Below are 6,095 nucleotides of genomic sequence, written 5' to 3'. Positions count from 1 at the left end.
AAAATCTAATTAAAGCAATTTTTTTACTTAAAACTATTGAAAAAATCCTAACATTTGAAAAAACACCTGTGTTTCAAAACATATAATATATTACATTTCTTAAAAATTAAAAAAAAAACCTCTTTTTAATTTAAAATATTCTTGAAAAAAGTAATGGCGAGAGAGACTTCAAACCATTCTTATCACATTTTAAATTAACACTTTTTTTATTAACATATACAAACCTACATACATAAAAACTTACACAAGCGCAATAAACATTAACCCAAATCCAGTCGCAAATTAAAAAAATCACAAATTCTAAAACAGATTTTCTGTGCGTAATGTAAAAAACTAATTTCGTTTCTGTGCGTATATCTCGCAAATTTATTTGAAATCGTAATAAAACGCACCGGCGCGTTTACCCAGCCTCGGTAGACGGTTACACATTTATTAAATTCTGCACACCATGACTTATTTGAAAGACTATACTCAAAATACTTCGCTAAGAATCTGAAGACGTTACTTATCATCCAAATTCAATATAAACCAGACTTCGGTATATTTCGTACTTTTTCTTTTTTCATATCATAAGGTGGCAAACGAGCGAGCGGCCACCTGATATAGCGAAGTGACCGTTGCCCATAGACATACGCAATTGCATATGCGTTGCCTACTTTTGATCGACGGAGGAGAGGATGCACAGAAAGAAATATTTTCCCTTTCCATGCATCCCTCTTATCCGGAAAGTCCACTTCCACTTCCCATCCTTTCCCTGTAAGAAAAAGGGTGGTAAGGGAAAGAGGACTAAATTTGGCCTCCGGGACGCACACTCATCAGACGAAACGCGGAATAGCTTCCACTTCACGCCTGTCTTCTGTGTGGTCGTGGTATTTCACCGGGCGAGAAGGGCCAATTCGCGCGAACATGTTAAAGCGGGCTCTTCCTCTGTTAGACTGTTTCTCCCAATAACATTGATATAAATCAATAGAAAACCAATTTTATGATAACATTAGCTGTTGCATGCGACTCCGTCACGCGTAATTAAAAAAAAACTTAACTAGTAGCCTATGTGTTTTTCCAGACTATGTTATATATGTATGCCAAATTTCATCGAGATCCGTTTCGCCATCCAATTATCTATCCATCTAAACATTCGCATTTATAATATTAGTAAGATTACAACTAGCTAAACTTTAAATTAGTCTAATGAAACTTAAAACAATTCAAAGTAAATATTTAATAATAAACAAACAAGCCAATCAAGGCGTACTTGTTTAGAGCGTGTTTGCTTTTAATTAATCTCCGTATGGATATCAGACGTGAGCCGGCCTCAGTAATAGGGTTTGACAGCTACAATGCGAGCCATTAAATTACTAAATACAAACATCTAATAATAGTCGATCTATCGATTATGTTCAAAGTCTATTTTATGCCAAGTTTATTTTTGCTAAAAGCTGTGAAAGATTTGATTTTTTACAATTATTTTTCTCTCGCCTTTTTCTGTTCTTTATGCGAGTTTTAATCATCCAAATTAGCTCCAATAAAGTTCAGTCGTAGAATAGTGCAATGCGAATAACAATTTTAATCGGATTATATGCCCGAGGTTTAGCCAAATGGGGCTACAGATACATATATTAGCTGCATTAACAAAGACTAGATACTGTAGAAACGTAAATCTTCAAAACCTAACCATTTTAGTAGCCTTGCGACTTCAATGCAATGTCACAGAGGTAAGTACACGTACGCGTGACCGACATTTTTTTTGGTAGTGGCCAAAACTAGTATAATAATAATATAATATCGCGAAACCGCGCGCATCGTGAGAAGGTTCCTGTCTCTGCAGCCCTGACCACTGGTTGTTTGAGTCATGGGATTCCGCAGCCGGTGGTGTTCTATTTTAAATACAATGTTTTGTATATATATATTTTTTTTGGATATGAAATGTACTATATTAAAAATATGATAAATAAATGAATACGAGATATAATATAAAATAAAAAAATAGTTTTGATTTTTAAGATGGCTTGATCGATGTAATTTTGTTGACAATAATGATTGGAAAAAAAAATCGATCTTCATACGTATTTTTTAGATATTGAAATAACAATCAGAGGGCAACAAGGTCCTCATCAGATAAATTGCCACGAGCGAGTTGAAAGTGCTTTTGAATAATTAAAGCTTTGGGATTATCTTTTGCCGCATACCCTTTTTGCTAAATGGCTTAATTGTAATTAATTCATAAGTGAAAACTCACAACGACGTAGATCGTCGCTTTTAGTATGACTACATAGTTTGGATTGATTAGGGATTAACATATACGGACTTGGGCAACTTGAAAAAGCCGCTGTGATTTTTTTAAAACGGCTACAACAAACTACTGCCCACGTCAAACACAAGCACGGCGGTAGCCAACCGCTGCAAACAGCCGCTGTTGACTTCTCGAAGCATTATAGTTAGCAGAAACAGCGAAGATTGTTCCCTACTCCATTTTGATTCAAGGCTATACATCATTTTTCTCATATTTAAGGATTCAATGAAAAACGGCGCTGTGATATCCATCGCAGCACATGTCGAATGAAAACCTTTTCTTTTGAATAAATTAATTTCTTTCTTTCTATCTTGACATAGTTTAGTCTACGTTTATTTAAGACTGCTTTATTCTTAAACTTTCATGACGCGACAAATATCAGCAATTAAATAATGAATCCGTTGAGCTAATTTTAATAAAGTTTCACATAAATCAATAACAACTATTATCCGATATGTAATGGCGCAGGTAGCGAGAAACTTGTAGTTCTAATTCCACCCTCAATCGATTGCCCCAGTTACACTGTCCCCGTTCAACATTTGTTACCATTTATTAGTTCTCGAGACATTTTTTATAATCCATGATTTATTAAACTTTGAACTTTATTATAATTGCAATAACATTGTAAATGCAATTGTGATAACATCTGCAACATGAATGAATCTTAAGGATACATATGAAAAAAGGTAACGAATTAACTATTATTATATGATTATTATATACATATTTCTACCACAGCATTAGTAAACTTAATTTATTTTTAAACTAGTTATCGCCCGCGATTCTGTCTGAGCGGAATTTAAAAAAAAACTTAATTAGCAGCCTATGTTCTTCCGACTATGTTCTACATCTATGCTAAATTTCATCAATATCCCTTGAGCTGTTCCGAAGATACTTTCAAACAAATTCTATTCATCCAACTAAACTTTAGCTTTTATATTAGCAAAAGTAATATATAATAGTAAGATTATGAATATAAAATTAACCATTTAATTATAAAACTGAATGTCACTCTGTCTTCAAAAATATTTTAGCATGATAAAGTCGCTTGGAATTAGACGCCGGCATAAAATATGTATTTTACGTATTTTCTATATAAAAATTAACCTGTACTAGCATACATATATTTGCTACAAAGAAAACATACGCTGTATAACTTTCAAAGTTACGAAGAGTACCGAGTTTGTATGCATGAGTTTTAAATAAATTCATAGCATATGTCTCGGTACAAAGCTAGTCAAAAGAATGTATAAAATCTTCAAAGCTTTTGACTTGTAAACTTCGTAATTTTTAAATTTGCAAAAAGACCAGATATATTGCTGTAACAGCAGATATGACGTTGGATTATTTCAAATATGGTTTCCTTAATTTTCCGAAATTTCCATCGGAAATTACAGACATCAGCAACCATTTATCATTCATGTCGTTTAAATCCTTTAATATCAGTTTCAAGAGTTCATATAAAAGTTAATAGTTACATTATCTTCTTTATTTGAATTTAATTCATAAGTTAAATTAATACTTGGGCATATTTCTTGGAAAGTTATTTTAAATTATAATAAACCGCACCTGCGCTCGCTAGACTGTGCATATTAAATTCTACGAGACACGTTTGGGTTATTTCAGCTCTATTTTAACTTGTTCCTTTATACTTTTTTAATCATATTCAAAGGCAACTATTTACAATATAATACCTGTAATCCACGATTTTTTGACGATGAATAAACAAAGACTTAACAACTGAGATCTTATATTAAATGGTGAATTAAAAGAAAAATGATACGCTCTAGCTTAGAGAATGCTTATTCACCATATTCTAGACACCAACGTCATACTTAAACCGAAAGACAGACGCCAAAATGTGTGATGCAAAAAGACGACCGTTTGAACATACTAAGAATTATTTATTCCTCTACTAACTTTTTATAGTCTCATTAAATATATTTTAAACAAATAAAATGGTACTATCATCAAAAAGAGCAGCGTATTCTCGCAGATATTGTCAAATACGTACAATAAATCCTCTGACATTAATACAATGAACGTGATCGCAGCGAGCACTCGACGATACAGAATAATGCATGTGCTGTCAATTCTCATATCGTATCGAAACGGTTTCAATTTCCGCGAAGTGCGGCCCTTATTAAAATGCATTCAGATGACGCTTGCTTTATCTAAAAGCCACGATTTATACTACTTTAAACTACATTGAACAAGTCTTCTACATTTATAGAGAGAAAGTATTTGTTGACTTTAAGCCGATTTAAAAATAAAAAGGTTCAATTCTTCTGTATTTCTTTTATGTGTTACTTTTTTTTTAATTTCGGAACTCACTAGTAATTGGTACATTGTAGCATGGCAACTCCGTAAATATGATGGATATGTCACTGGCAAATCACAAATCCTACCCGTTTGTAATCTACCTAAGTAAAATTGTGATATATGACGCGCATAGATCCCATCTATCATGCTATATTCGCAAATTGCAGTCATAAATCGCAGCTGACGGACATTATTTTACAGTAATTTTATGTCCAATTTAAAAGATAGAGCGATTTTTAAATAAAGATGGAATAATAACAGAGAACGTCATATAGCCATAACCAAAGTCCCACTTTTCGTAATTTTTTTTCCAAAAACTTTTTTTCGTTAAAAAGCAGCCAAAATGATCGTTGCTTACTTCTCAGTCCAAAAGTAATCTTACTAGTTACTTTTATATAAAATATTATTTGACCCTTTTCACGTGAATTGAGTTTTTACATTCGATTACGTTCCATCTAGAGGCTTTTATAAAAAGGATAACATGAGGCCGTGAACTGATTTCAAAGAATGTAAGCGTAGACTTTTTTTATATTAACTAGGTCGCAAAATAAAATGCAGTTATAGGCAGATAAATTTATACAAAAAGCAATATGAAAATAACTCTCATTGGATTATTTAGATGGGATAGAATATGCCCTAATTGCAAAGTAATTAATTACGGACATTTAGAAACGTCTCAAAACAAAGATGCGAGAGACGGGTGTCAGGACCGTGGCAAATGAAAGTCCATAATCTATGTCTACATGAGTACGGGTAACGTTCCGGGCATTGTTAATTGTTGTTGTGATATCCATACCCATACATGGATATACTCAAAGTAACTGTGTTTTCATATGTGTTGACAAAATACAGAATATTATTCTATTATCGTTATCGTTAATTTCATACCAATAAATTGAGTTTTAAATCCACTGCCGGGAAAATAGCTCGTGAAATATGTTCGTTTGCGATATGCGGCTTATGCAAAATGAAAATTGCGCGAAAATACGATATTATTCATTGGAATGCAATGGCATTCCATTTAATATTGGCTATTAGTTTCATAGTCATTTTCATTTTTTGAATAGATTTTTTAACATGGATGGATAGATGGATGGAACTTTGTTTGAAGGTATCTCCAATACTGCTTCATGGATCTCAATGAAATGAAAAAAAAAATGTAGAACGTAGTCAGGAAGAACACAAAGGCTAGGAGGTGGTGGTTGTTGTTTTTGTTCTTTCTTCTTCTTCTTCTTCTTCTTTTGCACTTTTTATTTCGCACTTTTTTATATCGCACGAACGGAGTCACCGGCGACAGCGATTGTTTATGTAAGCAAGTTATGTGATAAATCGTGCTTTCAATTTAAAGCTAATCTTTAGATTTTAATATAATGTGATCTATATTTAACTTAACCTTTATAACATCTGAAAAAATGTCATCTACCGCTGTCGTTCCCGCCTCGTAAATCCAACCAACTATAAAACCTACCTCACCGCAAGGAAT

The sequence above is a fragment of the Papilio xuthus genome, unplaced genomic scaffold (genome assembly GCF_000836235.2).
Source record: "Papilio xuthus unplaced genomic scaffold, Pxut_1.1 DF827777.1, whole genome shotgun sequence".
Classification (NCBI taxonomy): Eukaryota; Metazoa; Arthropoda; class Insecta; order Lepidoptera; family Papilionidae; genus Papilio; species Papilio xuthus.
This window is presented reverse-complemented; position numbering follows the sequence as displayed.